The sequence below is a fragment of the Pelodiscus sinensis genome, chromosome 24 (assembly GCF_052426305.1).
Source record: "Pelodiscus sinensis isolate ZL-2025 chromosome 24, ASM5242630v1, whole genome shotgun sequence".
Lineage (NCBI taxonomy): Eukaryota > Metazoa > Chordata > Testudines > Trionychidae > Pelodiscus > Pelodiscus sinensis.
The window spans coordinates 12,455,951-12,478,003 of record NC_143075.1 but is presented as its reverse complement, the minus strand read 5'-3'; the positions used below and the strand labels follow the sequence as shown (position 1 = coordinate 12,478,003).

The following is a 22,053-nucleotide window of genomic DNA, read 5'->3' as shown; positions in this document are numbered from 1 at the left end:
TTAGAAAGTTGCACCAGTTTTGGTTAGCACATTCTGAAATTTCACTGCGAGAGATTCATTTCTTCTATGCAAGGTGGATTGATTTAAATAATTGATTTAAATCGCCAAAAAAAATTAATTGATTTTTAAATCAGGTTACCAAAAAAGCTAAGACTGACTGTGCTTAGAGTGCACTTAATTTTGGAGTAAACCCCTTTGAACTCATTGCACTTCCTTTTTTTGAGAATGGGGGTTCCATTGGAAAAGCTGAGTTATGCTCAAGTGAAATAGGGAACAGACGTATGGCATCACCATATCGCTTGAGGCCATGATGTTCCAAAAGAGGGATCATGTATTATGTAATATAAAATAAGAAAATGACACCCAGTGGCAACTGACAACTCTAGATTCTCTTACTGTGCCTTCCTTTACTGTATACTTGAGTGACAGATTTTAAACCTAGTTCACTAATTAAATAAGCCATAAGGATTAGCCAAGTTAAACTTTTTTTTCCTAGTGATATCCAGCATTGCAAATAGCTTGGGAATTTACTTGTCATGTCACACTTACACTAAAAGGCATAAACAGAGTCTTGGAGAATGTTACATTGCAAAGTGAATTATTTACATTACTAACCAGTTGATCCATTTAGTTATATCCACATCTTCACCCACATCACTTTCTCCTGATAAGCAGTTTTCCTTATCATTTTCATTCTTGCAAGTAGTCCCTGCATTCTCATCTTGCACTGCTTACACTTGACATGTTTTCCTTTTTTACCCAGGGAATGAATTTCTTCCAAATAATCCCAGGTAGGGTGTCTCTTACGCCCAGAAGCCACAATAGTTTTTCTGTTTCAAAAGTGTGGGGGAATATAGGAAGCTGTGTGTGTGTGTGTGCTGAATAATATCTTCCCCTTTTCTTTCCAGTCAATTTCACTGTTCCTTTCTATGCTACCTCTGTCCTTTCTTTTATATATATGGTGTCCAACCAGTTCTGAAGCGAACTAGGGACACTCAAGCAATCAGCCACATTGACCAGTTGAGTGTGGCTAGAACAAATAGCCACATGTAGCTAGTGAGTTGGATACCATGGCTATATATTATGTGTCTACCTTAAGACAATGTCTTAACTATGGCCATGTCTACACTGGAACATTTTGTTGCCAAAACCTGCCTTTTGATAATAAAACGGTGAGAGCATTTGACAATATGACTTTGGGGGTGGGGGCACCATGTTTTGGTGACAAAAAAACTTCCAGACCAATGAGAGACTTTTCTTTTTCCTTCTCTTTACTGTCGACAAAGAGTCTGTGTGGACTAGGGATGTAAGTGACTAGTGAATGACTACTCCCCCTGCCCCAGCTGCTTCTGAATCTGAGGCAGCATGGTCTGGGGAGCAGGAGCTGGCACAAACTAGGACTACTCAGTCCTGGCTTGCTCCAGCCCCAGGAGCTACTCCCGCTATAGCTCTGCATTTTAAATGTAAGAGCTGCAGCGGTCCTAGAGCCGGTGTGAGCTGAGACTGCTCAGAGCCGCAGTGGTCCCGGAGCTGGTGATTGTGGCTTGCACAGCTCTGGGCGCTATGTCCACTGTGGCTCTGTTCTTTAAATGTAGTAGGAGTCTGTCTGACTGTGTGCCTGGTTCCTACTACATTTAAACTGCAGCTCCTACACCCGGTGCGAGCTGGGACAGATTGACTAATCATGTAGTTGATACAAATTGTATTGACTACTCCAGCGTTTCCCAAACTATGGGCCGTGGCCCAGTACCGGACCACAGGAAAAAACTACCAGGCCTCAGAATGGTTGCCGGGGTGTTCTGCGCTCCCGGAGTGCTTGTGTGGCACCGGATCCCCCAAGCCCTCTGCCAGCCTGGGCAGAGTCTGCAGTTGGGCTCCTGGCAGAGATGGGAGAGGAGGAGGAGGAGGAGGAGGAGGGGAGAGCCAGCCACCGGAAGTAGCACTGGATGGGGGAATCAGGGTGGGTTGGGGAGATTGGGGGGCTGGTGGAAGCAGGGCTGCCCGGGGGGCCTGAGGTTGGTGGCTGGGAGCTGGCCAGGGAAGATCGGGGGGGGGGGGGGGGGAGGAGAAGTGGCTGCTGGAAGGAGGGCTGGATGCGCGCTGCCCAGGAGGGGGTTGGGGGAAATGGGGCTGGCCAGAGGCAGAGCGGGGAGGAATGAAATCGGCCTTCAGGGAGCGGGACTGACCCAGCCATATGAAGATCTTGGCCCCCCTGCAAAGCGCAAAGCACAAGTTAGTCCGGCCCAGGGATTCTATTCTCCCCCCCTCCACACACCCACACCCCCACACACCCCCTTGAGTAGTTGCGAACTGTCTGGCTGGTAGACACACTCATGCAGCCTGAGCACATTTACCAGTCAGGCAGTTCGAAAGTACAAACTGATACGTCTAGTAATAATAAAACGTACCTAATGAGAAAATACCAGACATATTATATATCTGGTATTTTCTCAGTTTGTTTTTTGTGTGTTTATATTTTTGGGCTGCAAAAAACAGTACTGGAAAAAAAGGGTTCCAACTAAAGTAAAAAGTTTGGGAAACTCTGGTGTAACCAGCTTTCTGTCTGTCTTACAGTCCATTTATCCAATCCGTATTCCTTAATTTGCTGGCAAGAATATTGTGGGTGATCCTATCAAAAGCTTTGCTAAAGCTGGCACTGGGGGTTTTGGGAGGACCAGAAACAACTTATTTGAATATTTATCATTTGATTAATGAATATGCAAATATGCAAATGAACGTTACCAGTCCTCCAAAAGTTCATGAATGGATTTACTGGTCCCCGTGTCAAAAAGTTTGGGAACCCCTGGACTACATGATTAGTCAATCCTTAGTGTGGACTCTGTTTGTTTTGTCAACAGAACTGGCTTCCACCAGTATCCCACAATGCCTGTCCTGATGACGGTGCTCAGTGTTTTGTCGTCTCTGCTGCCCTGGAGGCATGCACCCCCCTCCCCTTTAAAAGCTTGGGGAACAAAACAAAACAAAAAATCATTGGAATGCTTCTAATCTGCTGTTGCGGGGGAAGAGCTGTAGAGAGTTCTGTGCTGTTTTGATTTCTTTCAGAGCTATGAGGGAATCCCAAGGTGTGCATGGATCAGCTTTGCACAGCAGGATGCTCTGTTTCTACATTTCAGGCCATGAAATGTCAAAAGCAGAAAAACTGGTTTTAATTTTTTGGCTACTCTTGCATGTCAACAGCACTTTTGTTGTCAGACCTTTCCAGTGTAGGGAAGCAGGCTCCCTCCAACTCCATCTCCTGTTCTCTCCCCCCACCCCCACCCGCCCGCCTCTGATACAGAGGCAGCAAAGGGGGGAGAAAGCAAGTAGTCAAGTACTCGACTGCTTGCTTACATCCCTAGGGCTGGTCGTGACACAGCTCCGGAAGCTGACAGGATACCAGGGAAGCTCCAATCCTGACTGCTCAGCTAGTGGAATCTTCTTGCACCCCAGGGTTAGCTGAAACCTACATTTCCACAAAGGGCATCTTTGCTGTTTTCTGTCCACATTCACTTCTCCTATGAGGGCGTTTGTTTTCTATTCTGGGATGTGTTGCACCAAAGGAAGAAATTATCCTTAAAACAGTTGTTTCCCCATCCCACCTGCCAGCCTTGAGACACAACCATTGGTTCTGCTAGAGGTTAGGGATCCAGCTTTCTCTTTGGATGTGTCTGAAGCCCTGTAGGAGTGTCGGCAAGAAACAGCAAAAGTAGGAACCCCAAAAGATCCAAGTAATTTCCTGTGACCAGGTACGATTGGCCATAAGAGAAGTATCCAGCATCGTGTTACTCTGCCTACTGGCAGTGTTGGGAACTGTGGGAGCCCTATCCTAAACACCCAGGTTTGGTGCAGGAGACCTATTTTTCATTGTCTGGAAGGGGAATATGAACTGGTTCCAATAGCTCTGGGCACAGCCTTGACGTCACTGGATGAGGTGGGTAGTCTGTCTTCATTTCCACCATGTAATGTTAAGTAATATCAGGAGCTCATCAGAGGGGGGGCAAAAGCTACAGATTCAGCTTGAAGTCCGGGAGCCCTGCTCATTGTTTTCATAGTTCATTAGACATTCTTTAATTTTCTGGTCCCAGTTGAGTATAGATGCCGAGTATTTTATATAATCCTTGTTTTTCATTAATTTTGTCCAAACAGGTGTGTACAATATCAAGACTTTATTTAAAAGAATAAATAAAAAAAGCAAAGGCATCCTGTTGAAGCAGAATAATCTGCTATACCATCAGCATTACAGCAGCTGCACTAATTTGTTCCACATAGAAGGCATTTCAAAGGCACTTACAGCTAAAACAATGGCAAAATCTTCCATTTCCTTTCAGAAAAGAAATACTACTTAACCATTTTAGACCCAAATACCTTATTCAAAGCTGCTGCATTTGATTGTAAAAATGGCAGGTGCATGGATACCAAATTGCCAGACAAAAGGGAGAACTGACAATTTACTTGACATAAATGTGTCTTTGCAGCAAAGCAAGCTTAGAAGGGATGGAGAATGCTCCTCTTTTAAACACAGAATGAAGTAGAAATCTATCCGATCAGAGATTTGAAATCACATATGATGCAATCATTCAGCTGTTCACTCCTGAACACCTGTTTCTGCTCAGAGGTGCTCCAACAGTTTGGAAAGTGGCACCCTCCTTATCTGTTTGCCTAATCAGGTACCTCCATATCTAAACTGACAGTGGAGATTTATAATAGATGCAATAGTCATGTAAATTTTTCCCATGAGGCTCTCAAAGGCATTACAAAGAAGCCTCTTACACAGCCAGTGTACTTTTTCTTAAGAAAAAAGGTGAAGCTAAGTAAGAGATGCTAAAGCCAAGTTCATGCTACGGGGATGGGGTGGGAAGTGGTCAGCTTAAGGTATGCAATTCCAGCTATGTGTAAAATGTAGCTGGAGTTAAGCCGAGCTTTGGCGCTGTCCTCGCAGTGAGTGGTTGATGGGAGAAATGCCCTTGTTGATTTTCCCTATTTCTCGCGAGGAGCAGGACTACTGGCAGCAATGGAGGCGCCCTCAGTGTTAAAATGAGTGGGTCTTTACTAGGCTTCTAATTCAAATGCTAGAAGATTGATCCCACACCTTTGATCTTCCCGCAAGTGGAGACTATGACTCCTGGAGTCAGTGGTAATGTGGAATGGACTCCAAGGCTGTGTCCAGACTCAGGGTTTTTTCGAAAAAAGTAGCCTTTTTTCGAAAAAACTTCACCTGCGTCTAGACTACAGCCGTGTTCTTTCGAAATTAAATCGAAAGAACGCGGCTTTTCTTTCGACGGCGGTAAACCTCATTGCACGAGGAAGAACGCCTTTTTCGACGGAGATCCATCGAAAATAAGTGAGTGTGGACGTGAGGAGGCCATTTTTTCGAAAATACTGGCCTCCAGGAAGAAGCCCTGGTGGACAATCTGGGGCATGGGTTGCATGTCTCTGGTTCCTGTCTGCAGCCATTTCTTAAAGGGACAGGCACCCTCACAGCCACTTGTTGCAGCAAAGGAGCCAGAGCACACGGCTACTTAGGTGCAGCATGTCCCAGCCCCAAGACCCTCCTGGCCCTTCCAGAGAGCCTTCTGGGGACCCAGCCAGGGGCTCCAAACGCCGGGCACCATCATGGTCTGGGCCAGAGCTCAAGACCCTTCTGGAGCTCTGGGGAGAGGAGGAGGCCTTACAAGCCCTCAAAAGCAGGCGGCGAAATGCGGACATTTATGGCCGCATGGCAGAGGCCCTGGCCCAGAAGGGACACTACCCCCGCACCCAGGACCAGGTGCGCTCCAAAGTTAAAGAGCTGCGCCAAGGATATGTCAAGGCCAGGGAGGAGAGCTCCCATTCTGGTGCAGCCCCCTACTACTGCCCTTACTACAGTGAGCTGGACCAGATCCTGGGTGGTGGTGGTGAAGCACGCACACCACAGCGTTTCGTCCAGTCAGGCTTGGCAGACCCTGTGGTGGACGCGCCAGAGCAGGACCCAGAGCACTCAGGAGACGGGGACATGGTGCCAGAGGAGGACAGTGAGGAGACGGCGATCCTCACCCTGGAGCCAGTCACCCAGACCCCAGAGGCCTCCCAGGTGTCCTCTGGCGCAGGAGATGAAGCAGCAGGTGAGTGCAGTGAGGTTGTGTAACACCGGGGGGGGGGGGCGCGAAGGTAGGTGGGTGCACAGTGGGTGATGCACAAGGGAAACCTGTCATGCTCAGGCTGATGCCCAGGTCACAGACAGTGTTACCTTCAGAATGTCTGATTCCCCTGTCTCAAGGAGAGGGCATGCCCTTTTGGACAGCTGTTGCACACATGACTGATTGTGATAGAAATGTAGCCGTGTTACTCTGATCTGAGGAAGTGGGTCTGGCCCACGAAAGCTCATCCCCTAATAAACCATTCTGTTAGTATTTTAAGTGCTACAGAGTCCAGTTTTTTAGGACTGATTGTGTCTTCTTCTTTTCCTCCACAGCCGGACCAGCCGTGCAAGAGGGCCGCAGCACCCCAGCCCCACTTCCATCTCCATCTCGGGGACGTGGGAGCCGCAGACACAGGCGTGTGTATGCGGACATCCTGAGGCAGCATGTGGAGGCCGTGCAGGAGCTCAACTCCATCCTGCGAGAGAGGGCGGAGGCAGAGGATCGGTGGCGTGACCGGCTGATGGAGGAGCTGGTCCAGCAGCGCACGTCCCTGACTGCCACTCTCAGGGAGGTCTGCGGCTTGCCTGCTCCTATGCCTGGTCCTGCTCCTCCAGCACCCCATGACCCCGCCTCACCAAACCCCCCTTCCACAACAGCATCCCTTTCCCCCCTTGGACCTCCCTCTCCCCCAGCCCCCCCCAGTTCCCCAGCCCCTCTCTCCCCCTGGCCCTCCTCTCCCCCAGGCCTCCCCGTCCCAAGAGCACCCTATCCAGCCAACCGACAGGTGCACCACCCGATCCTGTGGCCATGGTGGACCCCGAACACGAGGCCCAGGCAGGAGACTGAGATCAGGCAAGCACCGTGCAACCTGATCCCCTTTCCCCCTCCAGGTTTCAAGTCCCCTTCCCCCTGCCAGGTTTCAAGTCCCCTTCCGCCCTCCAGGTTTCAAGCACCCCCATCACCCCAGTTAAATGACAAAGGAAGTGTTCAACAAAATGTTTATTGTACATAGTTTTTTCTACATCAAAAATGAACAAAAGTTTTTTTTATGTTTGCAACAGTTATACTATTTTTTGAGTGATATTTAAATAAATAAAACAGAACTTATTATTTTGAGACAAACCCTGGTGTTAATGATTTCTCCAAACAGGGTCAGGAGATGGGTTGTGGAGGGAAGCTTCTTTTGGGCCAGGGCCCAGTCCCCAGGCAGAAGCCCCTCAGTAGAGTCAGTGGCCTCCACTTGAGAATTGCTCCCGTAGGGTCTCCCGTATGCAAACAGCAGACCGGTGAGCCTGGCGGATGGCAGCTGTCCGGGGCTGGGCAAAGTGCCTCTCCTGGCCATCAGCACCTGTACCCCACCCTGGTAGGAAGGCCTCCCCTTTCCTCTCCACCAGGTTATGGAGAACGCAACACGCAGCCACCACCTCAGGGATGTTGCTTTCCCCCATGTCTAGGCGTGTGAGCAAGCACCGGAATCTGCCTTTTAAACGTCCGAACGCACATTCCACCTGGTTGCGAGCCCGGTTAAGGTGAGCATTAAACTGCTCCTTGCTCGCATCCAGGTGGCCGGTTTAGGGCTTCATCAGCCACGGCATCAGGGGGTAGGCCGCATCAGCCACTATGCACACCGGCATGTGCACATCCCCAACTGCAAAGTTGTGATGCCAGAAAAATGTTCCTGCCTGAAGCCTCCGGTAGAGGTACGAGTTCCTGAAGATGCGGGCATCATGTGCCCGCCCTGACCACCCAACACAAATGTCAGAAAACTGGCCACGATGGTTGACCAGGGCCTGGAGGACCATAGAAAAGTAGCCCTTTCTGTTAATGAATTGGGCTGCTCGATGGGGCGGTGCACGGATTGGAATGTGTGTCCCATCGAGCGCCCCGCCACAATTCGGGAAGCCAAGGGCAGCAAAGCCAGCCATGACGCTGTCCAGATCTGGTAGACAGATGAGCCTGTTGAGCAGCTCCGAATTGATGGCCCTCACCACCTGCAGAATGAGACAGACAACAAAATGTTAGAAGGGGTGCCTTATCTCTTAGGAGAACCCACCACCCACCTTCCCTCAAACACCCCGGGAATCCCCTCCTCAGAACCCCCCCCCAACAATTCAGGGTGAGTGGAGGAGCTCCCTCCCACTCCCACTCCACTTTGCCCTTCCTGACAGTCTCCCTTCCCCCCACCCCAAACTGTGACTGTCCCCAGACAATGACTTACCTCCATCAGGATGGATCCAACAGTAGACCTGCGCACTCCAAATTGGTGTCCCACGGAGCGGTAGCTGTCGGGGGTTGCCAGCTTCCAGAGGGCAATGGCGACCCTCTTTTCCAGGGGGATAGCGGGCCGCAGGTGGGTGTCTTGCCGTTGCAGAGCAGGGGCGAGCCAGGTACACAGCTCCTGGAAAGTGGTCTTCCGCATCCGGAAGTTGCGTAGCCACTCTTGGTCATCCCAGAGCTCCATCATGAGCCGGTCCCACCAGTCAGAGCTGGTGTCAAGCCTCCAAACATGCCTGTCCACAAAGAAGTTTGGAGGCAAGGGCAGTGTGGCTGCTTGACGGACGATCCCTTCGTACCTCTGGTCTGGGTCCAGATGGGGAAGTAGCCTCATGACTGTGTCATGCAGATGCAGCAACACTTGCAGTATGATGGCGTGGGGCCATCGCCTGCCCAGGGGCAGCTCTGGCTCCATGCCAAAAAAAGGGTCTAAAACAGAAAAACCTCCAAACAAAAAACCTGCTGGGGTGTCCCAGGAAGCTGAGCACTCCAAACCAGCACTGCAATGCCTTGCTTACCTCCTAGAGGGACAGCAAAGGCAGCTGCAGAAGCAGAGCAACGGGTGTTCAGGAGTGTCCCTTTAACCACGCCGCGTCTCTGCAAAGGGCAGGCAGGCAGCAGCACCCGGAAGGAAATGCTGCCCCAATGCCCTGGCAGAAGCAGTTCCGGGTGGCTTTTAATTTCGAAAGAGCGTCCAGCAGTCAGGACGCTCTTTTTCGAAAAAGCGGATCTCTTTTTCCGATCCGCGTATTGTAGTCTAGACGCGCTCTTTCGAAAGAGGCTTGCAGTCTAGACATAGCCCAAGTGTTCCCAGGCATTTATATGAACATAACAGACCAGAGGCTATAAAATAAATGTTTTTAACTTCTTAAGATGCCGTATGCATTCAAAAAAATCTTATGTTTTTTGTTTACCAAATGTATATATGATTTTGAGGCATTTTGGAATCTCCAGTCAATGAAATTGAATGTCCTTCTTGCAGTTTCTTCTATGGAAAATAGGAGTATACTACTAAATGCGTATACTTGATCTTTTGTATAAGTAACACTTTTCATCCTAAAGTAGTGGTGGGCAACCAGTGGCCTGCAGGCCGCATGGGCCCACTGGGGCTCTGCCTGGGGACCCCCGTCCTCACTTTTGAATGTAGGCGGCACGGTGCCTGGTCTGACGGTTGGTGCTGGGTAGCATTGGAGTCAGTGCTGTTGTTGATGCAGCCAATGAAGCATGACACAGCTTTGGCACCACTTAAGCCAGCACTGCTGCAATTCCTGGACCAGGGAGACAGTCATCTCATCGGTACTGCATTTTCCACTCTTCGACACCGATCAGTCACAGGGTCAGGTCTCAGACTGCCCTACAATGTTGCCCGCTCTCTTGTCCCAGAGTGACTGCTAAGGACAGAGGAGCAGGTTTTCATCCCAACACTTATCTCCCACTCATGGATGACCTCCATGGCAAGCACACCACATGAAGCATCACCAGACCTCAGCAAGTTCAGTTGTTGTATGGGCAACCATGGCCTTATCCACCCTGCCTTACCCCATGCAGTTGCCTCCATGGGCAAATTAGGGGGCAGTATATGGCTCCTTGTACCTCAGTGAGGCAAGCATTGACATCTCCCCTATCAGTGCCAGGCATCTTGCCTTATAACTCCTCTTTGTCTCTGGATGAGGCAGTGATTCTCACAGCAACCTCACCCACAGATGACCTTAAGTAATTCCAGGAGTTATTCAAGAGGGTAGCCTGAAATCAGGAGATAACCATCCCAGAAGTACAAGAGAAGCAGTACAAGCTACTCTGATTTTACAATGGTAGCATTCAAGATGACGCTGCTATAGATGAAGCTGTTATGGAGGCATCAGACAACATATGGCGGACACCTGCCTCTAATACCAACAAGCAAAAGGGATGAGAGAAAATACTTTCCCAGCAAAGGGCATAACTTCCTTTTCTTTCACCCTCAGCCCAATTCACTAGTTGTCTATGCCGTCCACCTCTGCAATAAACAGCCACAGGGCAAAGACCATACAAGGTTGGATTTGTCAAAGATATATACTTCCTCTATAATACAGTTCTGGGTAGTCAACTTCTCAGCCCTTTTGGTGAGCTATGATTTTTCCAATTATGCCAAATTAGAAGAACTTATGGAATGCCTCCCTGAACAAAAACAACCCATTCTGAAATCGGTTACACAGAAAGGACAGACCGTAACTTACACATCACTCCAGTTGGCATTAGATGTAGAAGATTCAGCTGCTTGTGCCACTGCAACGAGTATAGTCATGCCACAAGTATCCTGGCTCCAAACCTCTGGAATCACCAAAGAGCTGCAAATCATGGTGTAGGACTTACCTTTTTATAAGAACAAGTTTTCTGCCAAAACTGGCAAGGTCCTTCACACAATGAAAGACTCCTGCACTACCCTTCTCATGCTTGTCATGTATATGTCACCATCCAAGCATAGGCATTATATGCCATATCAGTGGCCCAGGGAGACCACATTCAATTGCCCACAATACAAACACTGTGACTGCACCAGACTGAAACAGAGATCTCAGTGATAGGAGTACTGTGTCCAGTTCTGGGCACTGCATTTCAAAACAGATGTGGAGAAATTAGAGAGGGTCCAGAGAAGAGCAACAAAAATGATTAAAGGTCTAGAAAACATGGCCTATGAGGAAGGACTGAAAGAATTGGTTTGGTTTGGAAAAGAGAAGATTGAGAGGGGATATGATAGCCATTTTCAAGAGGATGTTAGAAGTAGGAGGGAGAAAAATTGTACTCCTTGACCTCTGATGATAGGACAAGAAGCAATGGGCTTAAGTTGCAGCAAGGGAGGTGTAGGTTGGACTTTAGGAAAAACTTCTTAACTACCAAGTGGTTAAACACTGGAATAAATTGCCTTGGGAAGTTGTTCAGTCTCATCATTGAAGATATTCAAGAGCAGATTTGATAGACATCTATCAGAGGTGATGTTAGATGGTGCTTGGTCCTGCCATGAGGGCAGGGAACTGGACTTCATGACCCCTAGAGGCTCCAGTGCACAAGTGCTGCATGGGGGGAGAGGGATAGATGGAGGAGTCCACAGGCCACAAGTGGAACCCTGTGGCCCGCTGAGATGGAGGGCCACTCATTCAGCCCACTCACTATTCATGGTTGTCCATTGCATTCCTAAAGGATTGTGAAGCATTGCATAAGTGCCATAAAGAGCAGTTGAGATGTGACTACTTTGTGGCTTTACGGCAGCCGATAGAATCTTTGCCAGTGATGTTGGGGCAAATGCCTGCTATTTTTGAAATGCTTTATGAAATTACTGGTCTCAGTGTAGGGCAGAAAGCACTGACCTTTTAGTGAGACTACTGCAATAACTTGTTCTACTTCTGAAGGAGGTGGTATTGAGTCAACCCTGTTCTTAGAGCTTCTGGATTAGCCAGACAGAATAAGATATTTTGACCTGATGTTGGGACAATTAGATATTTCCTGTTTTCTATGTTTGTGACAGGGAGGAAGACACCCTAAATTAATCAGCAAACCATTCTGGTGTGAATTAGTGATCATCCTTAACTTATTTGCTTTTGTCTCTTGGTATTTTTCTGGCCTCTGCTTTTATTCTGTAGGAAAATTGGAGCTGTTTCAGAACTCAACCTACATGTTCTTCCAAGGGGAACCTTAGAAAATATTGTGGGCATGCATAAAAAGTGCAGAAAAAATAATTGGTGTGGGAAATCATGTAGCTTGATGCTTGAACTGCAGAACAGTTGCTTTTATAATATTGGGAACTGCAGACTACAATTAACTGTCATTAATTTTGTTGAATAGAAATATGTTCCATTTACTGTACAATCAGGGGCCAGGCTTGAATGAGTTTAAATAGATGAAATCTAAATTATACTGACAGTCCATTAAACAGCAGCAGAAACCCCTTAAAGGAAATGGGTTCACTGTGATACTGGTTTATAATAAAATCATTTGCCAAATAAGAACTACAGCCCAGGCATCATGAATACTCCTGTGTATTTCAAGTGAGCACTGCAAATTGGTTGAACCATTTATTGCGAACCAGGGCTTCAGCACATTGTTTTCTGACAAAGAGCCAGCAGTATTGCTTGAAATCTGCTCTGCAGGAAGTAACACTAAAAGATCAGACTAGCAATTTGTTTGTTGTCAGCCGTATGGGGGAAAGAGGTAACTTTATACCTCCCTACCTGTCACTGGTGATATTTTTCTCTTGAAAACCATGCACAGAATGTTCCCAGTGCATTCCTCTTTGTATTTGTTTCTGAAACTTAGGTTATTAAAGCAGCATAGTATTCATATCACTGTCGTTCACATCGCTGTAGTTCATCTTGATCTGTTGGTGTTTTCATTATTGACCCATATTTTAAGGGGTTGATGAATTGGCCTTACTCTCAGGTGTCAGGATTCACTGCACATGGAGTGAAGCTAATTTTCAAACCAATTGAAAGGCATGCTAAATTGTAATACTAACCTCTGCACATATGTATTTTCTGGGTATTGAATGTTTATCCTCCTTACAACACAAATTAAAAAAAAAAGCAGATGCAATGAGTGTGGTATTCTTGGCTTTTGCATATATTTGTGTCATGGTCTTCATCACTTGCTAATTATTTGTGTGAAGTAAGCACTCAGTGCTTTCATTGAATGTGAACGTAATATCCCTGCCTCAAAGAGTTTATATTGTAAATTTGCTTCCCTCCAAATTTCTCTCCCCACTCCCAGGTCCTTTTCATGAGACAGTTGCTTTGATGTCTAGGACTCTACCCATCTAGGATTTCTCTGACTAGCGTTAGTGTGAAATATATTTGTATTGTAGTTTTGCCTAGCTATCCCTTTTTTTTGCTCAGCACTGGAGATACACAAGAGTGGTCCCTACCTGAAAGAGCTTACAATCTACGTTTGAGATGGGGGAACAACAAGGTTATATGATAGGTGGGAAGCACGAGGTTACACTGAGGTAATTGTAATAAGCAGTGGTGTCATCACACCAACTGGCTGGCTTTTATTCCTATTTTTGTGTGCACTGAAGTTGCTTAGAAGGGTGAACATTACAAGAGCTGACTTAATCTTTTGAGAAGATTACACTTTCAATGGTATGTATTTGATGGAAGAGTACATTGTGAGGCTCTCTGGACCATCAACATAAAGTAGGATATTGATGCTAGAATATGTATATATGTTGGAGCTCCTAACTGCTTTCTGCTAGACTTCGAAAGCTAAAGTTGCGACGGTTCGAGTGTAAGCAGGAGATTGCATGCATTCCGTGTCAGTGGCTTTCAAGGAATATATTTTCTGTGGAAGAGAAGTGCAGTGTGGAGAGCCTCAGGCTTTTATGCTTGAATGATGCAAGTGTTAACTCATATATTAACTAAAACCTGAAAGGCTCCTAACTCTGGTGGTGTTTACTATGTGCAGTACATTATTAAAGGCAGAAAAGATTTCATGTGTTGAGGAAGGTGTGGTTTATATTCTTCCTTTTACAAAGGGCTTCTGAAGCCTACGTGTTCTAGCGATGATTTCTTTAAAGGATTCTTTTAGCACATAAGCTGTATCCTTCGTCACATCTATGCACATAAGCTCACAAATATGATGACTCAGGTTTGGTGGGGGAGATAGTAATTTAATTTATAATAGTTCACATAAGAGAGAAAAGAAGGCAGATATGCTGGTGACAGTAGACAGGAAGTGAATTGCATGGGCCACATCATAGGAGTTTTCATGCTCTTCCATTGCTGTGATGTAGACTGTAAGTCTTTCTTTTGCTGCTAAAGAATGTGCTAACTCATCACCAGCAGAGTTGTGGTAACAGGCACTTTGATCTAGACAATCTTTACTGCATGTCTGAGGAGAATGTCTCCAGCGGTTAAGATTCCCTCCTTGCACTTTGCTGAGAAGATGGGTCAGATTCACAGCCCTTAGGCTGGAATTGTAGGAGTGGTGTCCACAATCTAGAGGACAGATGTTCCGTTGCTGACTAAATATATATTGGCAGACAGCTTCTCCAGCCATATACTAACCAAATGTAAATGCCTCCCTGAAAGAGGGCAAGCCATTTTCAAATTAACAACCCTAGGCAGCAACAGTTGCTTGAACATTCCTTTTAATGGTGTTGCAGATGTCAGCAGAGAAGAAACACCTACTACTGATGCTGTGGCTGCCTGTAATCTGCTAGAGGCGCTGTTTACCAACTGCTCCCCTGCTATCCCAGGGCTTCTGGAATACCATGAACAGCTGATTTGTATCATTCAAGAAGCTCTGTGAGGGAGTGGAGGGAGTGGGAATGGGGCGTGCTCAGGGAAAGAGGCGAGGTGGAGGCAAGCGAGGGTAGACTGGGGATGGAGCTGGGGTGGGACCTTGAGGTGGGTGGGGGCGGGGGTGAAGCTGGTGTAAAAAGAGTAGGGGCAAGAGCTTGAGGGAAGGGGTAGAACGAGGGTGGGACCTAGGGTTGCTCAGGAGAGGGTCAAGCATCTCCATGCTGGAGAGGAAGTTGGTATTTATGGTTGAAGGACAGAGCTGGTCAGGAGCAGGTGAACAGGAGGAAAGTGGAGAAAGTAGAAATGGAGGGCCGTGAAAATAGCTATGGAAGTCTCTAGCATGCAAGGGGAGTAATTTTGAACCGACCATGAAAAGAACAGGAAGTCCCTGAAGTAGTGCGTGGTGGACAGAAGCATTTTTTTTTATATGGCTGGACTCTACATAGCTAATACATGAAAAAAAAAGATGGCAAAAGTCAGAGAGAGGTGCAAAAAAGCAGCAGACTTAGTCAAGTCAGTGGCATTCATGGGCTTTTGTTGAACTGTCTTGTAGGGCTGTGAAGGTTTAACCAGTAAACCTCACCCTTAATGGTTAACGTGGTGGGGATTGGAATGGGCCTGCTCCAGGCTCATAGGGGAGGTGGGGCCCTGCCTGGGGGAGAGTGTGTGTGGCATGCCAGCTGGGCAGTTTAACCAGTTAAACAATATGTGCAATTGGTTAGTCAATGGGATTTTACATCTCTACTATTCTCCTTTTTGCAGCAGACTCCGCTTGATAAAATTTCTATGCAGATGTATGCATTACCTTTCTTTAGTTGTCAGGTGTCTGTAGCTGAAACTGTTAATGATGTCATACTATGTTCTTGAATTAAAAACTGGAAATGTATTTATTATAGAAGTGTCAGTATACTGATTGCTGCTCTGGTCCGTTTTTATAGATATGTGCATGCGGTGAAGGAAATAGCAGTAGGGCACCAGTCAAGGTTCTCTTGGAAATTGAGTGGTCTGTAGTTTGTGCGTCACACAGTGACCAGAGGTGGGCAGAACTTCCAGCCACTTAATAGAAATATACATTTCATTGCCTTCTTAGGAAAAGAAAAACAGTTTGTCGTGTCTTTATAATGAAGCTTGTTTTCCTGAAGAGAAGGGTGAAAAAAGTCCCAGAAACAAGGAAATGGCTGAAATGTAATGTTTCAAATTTTCACAGGTTGGCTTACTTGAACTGCTTCATCTATTAATAGCCGCAGAAGCAACTGGCCACAGTATTCCTTGAGCTGACAGTCAGGGGGAGTGCATACGGGGTCATCCTTTTCTGATGACAAATGGCCTCAGGCTACAGTCAGTGATTTACTAGGCAGAAAATACATGTGCTCAATTTACATAAACCTGCTGATATGTAAAAGGATTCAGAAAAAAGTAAATTTGCTGTGTGAAGAGCCTCCTCTTTATTGTGTGATATTTAGTTCTCTCTTTTGGCTTTCTTTCCTTTCTGGACAAATGGTGCTGTTTACAGATAGTACGAAGAGGCAGCAGGCACAGACTCAAAACTGTGCTAGTGTTAATGTGGTGAGAAATAATTAAGACATCCCACCCAAAATGAAACCAGATTCTCTCCAGTCATAGCATGTCTGTGCTAGAGCTTTACAAGGGTCTAAAATAATTAAAAAATGGTTAACATAACTAATCAAGAATGGATATAGGTTGGACCTCCCTGGTCTGGCACCTTTGGGACCTAACGGCTCCCAAACAAGATAGTTTGCTGGACCAGGGAAGGTCAGAGAAAAGGGGCACTAGCGTCCCCCGGAGCTCCAGTGCCCGTGGTTTCAGCGACCCCACTGGCTCCACAGCCTTGCAGGCTCCAGCAGCCACTCCTCCGGCACTGTGGGCTCTTGCGGCCCCACTTTGCCTGTGAGCTCCACTGGCTCTGCTTCCTAGCTCGGCTCCCAGCTGACAACTTCTGCCACTGGGGCTCTCTGGTTCAGTAACGTCTGTGGTCCAGCTGGACCACAGTCTTAACAGACCAAAGTTTTGGAATTAACTTATTGTTTTGTCTGTGGGTTTTATTCTCTTAGTGATAGAAAGAAAATAAATGTGGTACATGACAAATAATGTGGCATCTAAGGGGTATTGTGATGTAATTATTTAATATTTGTGAAGAGCTTTGAGATCTTTTGAGTAAAGATTCTAAGTGTAAGTATTTATTACATAGATTATTATGGTACTCACACTATTTATGGTTCATTACATACACAATATTTTAAGCTTTTAAATGTGTGTTTTTGCAGTGCTGTGGCAGCTGCTATTGGCTGTCTAGTAAATACGCATTTTGGTATAGGTAACACTGAACATGTACATTGTGTACCCAATGAATGAAAACTCCTCCACTTAGCTCCCATGAGACATTGAGGTTCATAAAAATGAATTAAGAGTTCTTTCTTTTAAAATGTGGGTTTTAGTTTGTGTATTCTTAAATCAACAGATTAATCCCTTGTGTGAGTCTGCCTGCTGCATATTCAGTCTGTCACGCTGCAAGTTTTCATTAATTTTTGTTAAAAAAAAAAAAGATTAGGAATAAGCAGTGGCAGATTTTTTAAATATTAGTATATTTACTAATCCCCCCTGCCACCTCCTCCCCAACAACATAAAGTATTTGTCTACTAAATTAGACTCTAACATCATGCTGTGGACAGAGAGAGAGAGAGAGAGAGAGAGACTGTATCGCTTGTTCTCCAAATGACAATCCACCCTTCATCTGCTCTGTAATATTAGGGCACTATAAAGGAGGCAAAAATAATTTAATGCATTGGGGTTGGTTTATGTGTGTCTTCCTTTTTTAGTATTGTAATTATTTCTCTCATTATGCATAGGTCTTGTAATTTATTTAGACTGAATGTCCCCTGAGTACCTGCAGCCCCATATCATGTATGCAGGTCACTCAATAGTTAGGTTACTTCCACCTGTGTGTAATGCTACCCATCTGATGCTGGTATCATTCATATATTTGATCTTTAGTTAAAATTACACCAGATGAACACCCACCAAGAAGGGAAAAAAACCTCAGTTGAAAGGTTTTTGTTGTTTTTTGGCTTTTTTGACACTGACACATTTAGAAACCCTTCATAGATGCTAGAACTTAAATGCTATTGCCACTGGTGACAAAGCCGCCAGTATTATTGCTAGAAGATGAACAGATGCTATAGAACGCATGAGCTATAATTTTTAATGGGGGAGCCACTCCAAGCTTTTGGTAAGCGGTCAAAGGCTGCACTTGTATGGAGGGAGTGTGGGGTTTGGGATGGCAAGTGAGTTGTAGAGGGGAGCTTGGAGTAGAGGACTGGAGGTACAGAAGAGGGTGTGGGGTCTGAGAAGGAGTTTGGGAGAAGGAGTGGATTATGAGCTGGGGTGCATGGTCTGGGATGAGATATGGGTGCAGGAGACGATTCTGGCCTGGGGGAGGGGTGTAGGAGGGAGTTGTGACCTGGAGGAGGTGGGGAGATGGGGTGAAATGGCTTTAGATGGTGATCTGGGGTAAGAAGTTGCAGAGGGAAGAGGGAGGTTTGGCTGGGAGATGCTTACCTAAGTGGCTCCCAGCCAGCAGCCCTGCAAGAACCTGATACAGGCTGTCTGCTGTAGTTCCAAGCTGCTCCACATGGCTCTGTTCCAGCACAGGGAGAGGAGAGTGAGGAGGCTTCATTTGCTGCCCCTGCCATGAACAAAATTTCTTAGCTCCTGTTGGCCAGGGACTTTGCTAGGGGGTAGAAACAGCACAATAAGCCTCCCCATCCCTCCTGAGTGTGCAGAACAATGAGAAGCCAGCTGGGTGCAGATGAGGTGGCAGAGAGGCCAGATTCAGCCCACTAGCCTCCTCTTGCCTATCCCTGCTATAGAAACCTCTCTGTAAACACATGAAAAAGTGGAATTTAATGCTACAAAAGCTAAACACATCTCAAATTTTATTTACATTTCTGCAATGTAAACAGTCCACGTTCATTTTTGGCTAACTTGAAAAATAGAGAGAGGAAAAAATTAGCTGCTTGACCTGAGACTTGAAAGCCAATTTCCAGTCTCAAACGTCAGTCATAAACCCCTGAAGTTAGGGTTTTATAATGGGGGTGTCTACACAAAGCTCTGCTATAATTTTCTTCTCATTTATCTTATAAATGAATTAAGAAGCTGGGTCAGAACAGGGCATTCTTTCAATTTCTGTTGTCAATTGGAGACAAGCTTGACTGATGCTGATTAAAATTATGAATTCAGACTGTTCCAGATACTAATCCCTCTGTGTTTTATGTCTTTCTATAAAATAAGCAACAGGTTTCATACCTTAAAAAAAAGATTATGCCAAGCTCATTTGACTTGATCAAATGCTGCCACAAAATGATTAACAGCACAAGTTTTGAAGGATAGGGACTGGCATGATAAAGTAGCCAGTTTTACAAAGCATAGTGTTGCATGTAGGAATTTGGCATATGGATTTATAGGCATTGGATAAGTCAAGTTGCCATGGTTTCTTTATAAACACTCAGCAGGAAGTGCGTTTTTGTTCAATAACAAGGTATTGCTATTTAAGTAAAAAGGGAAGGCTGCTATGCAGTTTCTGGGGAACCATCCGCCCAGATGCTAGTTTATACCTTTATGGGGACTGTTCTTTAGGAAGGAGTTAGCCAGCCAGCACTGAACATTTGTTCTTTGCACCATTGCTATACAATCTATTCTCTCTGTTCTATAAATACATGTTCCATTTTTCTCTGGTGAACTTAATGTTTTATGCACACATGGCAGTTAGCAAGGAGAAAGAACTTAAAAAGAAAAAAAAAGAGAAGATAATGCTACATCCATTACCTTGTGGCTTCAAGGGTTTTTTTGGCCTGGATATCACTTCAGTCAAAAAAGCTGTGCTACGTGCCCCTGTTATTTGAGCACTTGTTTAGACTGGAGTTTGATGTTGGCAAGCTTCAAACAGTTGCAATGATGGCTTTTAGTTATTTAATATCTTCTGGGTCCCTTAGGAATGTGTGTCATAATGAGCTGCATTTGTCAGGGCAGTCTTGCAATGCAAAAAGCAAGTAACCAATATTCCCTCTACCCTTTTCCACCCATTTGTGGATTTTTCCACATGTGTGGAATAATGTTTTATGTGCACCAAGGTATGTGTGAGTGTACACCACATTTAGGAAAAAAAACCCTAGCTGTGGATGCTCTGCTAGTCAACTGGGCGGCATTTGAATTTCTGGTGAGTGGTTGCACAAGCACAGTTTACAGGGAACTTTGATGGGAACCATCTGCCTAAATTAGATTCTTTGGTACTTAGGCCTAAATTTGAATTCCAAATTCCTTCAGACAGGAACATTGTTCATTCTAGAGGAGAATGGTTTCATTGTTTAAAAGGCCCAAGAAGCCTAATTTTTGTTTTATATTCTGTTTAACTGAATGTGCAATTTCAACATCTTGCTGGGTGAGCTTGAGTCCTCAAAAAGAATAGGGTGAGATTATTTTCCAGTATACTGTGGAAAGCGGACACTGGTTAACAGGAAAACAAAAGCTTTTACTGTTGATTCAGGATACTAAAAAAGGAAAAACTATGTTGGGGTTGGTGGATCCAAGACAACCACATTACATTCCAGGTGATAATCCCTTCTTGGATAGCTATTTTTTTAAATGGGATTTAAGTTTTAGGGGAATGGTGGTTTTCCTGGTACAAAAGGAAATCGTATGTGGAAATATTCAGTGGCAATTTAGGAAAAAGTGAGTTTAAGGAAGTTCAGGATATACGGGGGGAATTGGTTTATTACACTTCAGTTTAAACAGTTGATTCAAAAGTTAAAGCAACAATGGAAGATACTTTCCTTACTCCCTATTGAGGTGTTCCTGATATATATACAGGCAGTCCCCGAGTTACGCGGATCCGACTTAAGTCAGATCCGCAGTTACGAACGGGGTTTCCAGCAGACCAGGGAGACGGGCAGCAAAGCCTCTGAGCACGCCGGCAGCGGGACAGCCGCGGCGGGTCTGGGCTGTCCGCTGCCCGCGTGCTCCGCGGCTTTGCTCCGGACGCCTGTGGTACAGCAGCTGGGGCGCTGCCGGTTGGTCCCGTAGCTATTGTTTCTGTGTTTGAACAATACCTAAGATACCTGAAGGCAAGTGGGCTATTATGGGACAATCAGTCAGGTAAGTCTAATTGCACTTATTGGAGCCCTGCTTCATGGTAGCCCGTGCATCAGCTATCTCTTTCCCTAGTCTTGTTCCATCTTGTTAGTACCATGAATGTTTTGCTATGATACTATTATAGTCTAGCAGTATTGGGTTAGGCTAGTAGAAGTTGCACGATGGACCATTAGCTAATGTAGGAGCTCTGATGTTTTAAGAAGGTAGCTTTTTCTTTTGAGACATTACACGACAACCACATTTCAAATGCAATGTAAAAACCTATGTCAAGGGTGGGCAAATTCCAGACCATGGGCTAGATCCGGTCTGCAGGGTTAGTCCCTGGCAGGCCCACGCCTCCCATGTTTACCTGCTCCCCCGCAGGTATCAGAAGATTGCAGGTCTCGTTGGCTGCAAATCACCATTTGCGTCCACTGCATGCGGCGGAAAGTGGAGTCCTGGTCCACCATACTTCTCACTGCTCACATTGGCTGTGAATGGCAATTATTTGTGGCCAACAAGAGCTGTGATCCTCCGATGCCAGCAGAGGTGCAGGTAAACATAGTGGCGGCAGCCCACTAGGGACTAACCCTGCTGGCTGTTGTTTTTTTGTCACCCCAACCTAGGTTCTAACCACTTACAGCCATAACGGAAGTGCTAGAGGCTTTGAACCTGGTGTCTTCATCGACTTCTAACTTTGATCATATTCTACCTACCGAGATTCTTACTTGAAATTTCAGTTGTTTTAAGATATTGATGTTAAGCAGTTGCTGAGTTTTATATCCTGAGGATGATTGCATTTCAGTGATGGAAAAAATGATTCCCACCTGAGTGGTGTTTGAATAGTGTTTGTAATAAAGCACTACATTCTTGTTCAGGAAGAAAAGGCATCGTATTGTTAGTTTAAAATATTTATTATGACAATGCATTGATAAATGTGGTCAGCTAACCAGAAGAACAACTGCAATAGTTTTCCTCTCATCTATTTTTCTTCTACAGTTTTTAGGAAATAAGACAATGGGAGAAAGGCTAGTTATACCTTTGAGCACCTGAGGTTTTTGTAGATATATTTTGCAGAAGTATATATACATTTGTGGAGAATCTGAATAATTAGTTGTGTATGAATATAAATGAAGAGCACTGAGGTTCTCTGAAATACTTGCTTGACTTTGGAAGCAGTATCTCTGCTTTCAAGCAATCTGGGTGTGGATTTTCCCATTTCTAAGGTCATTATCATTATCCAG

General features: G+C 45.6%; 1 protein-coding gene across 5 annotated transcripts in view; it reads left to right on the top strand.

Annotated features, from left to right (window-relative positions):
- The window catches only part of RERE (arginine-glutamic acid dipeptide repeats), a 473,712-nt gene that overhangs the window by 173,820 nt on the left and 277,839 nt on the right, over positions 1 to 22,053 (top strand). The gene's annotated exons all lie outside the window — the stretch shown is intronic.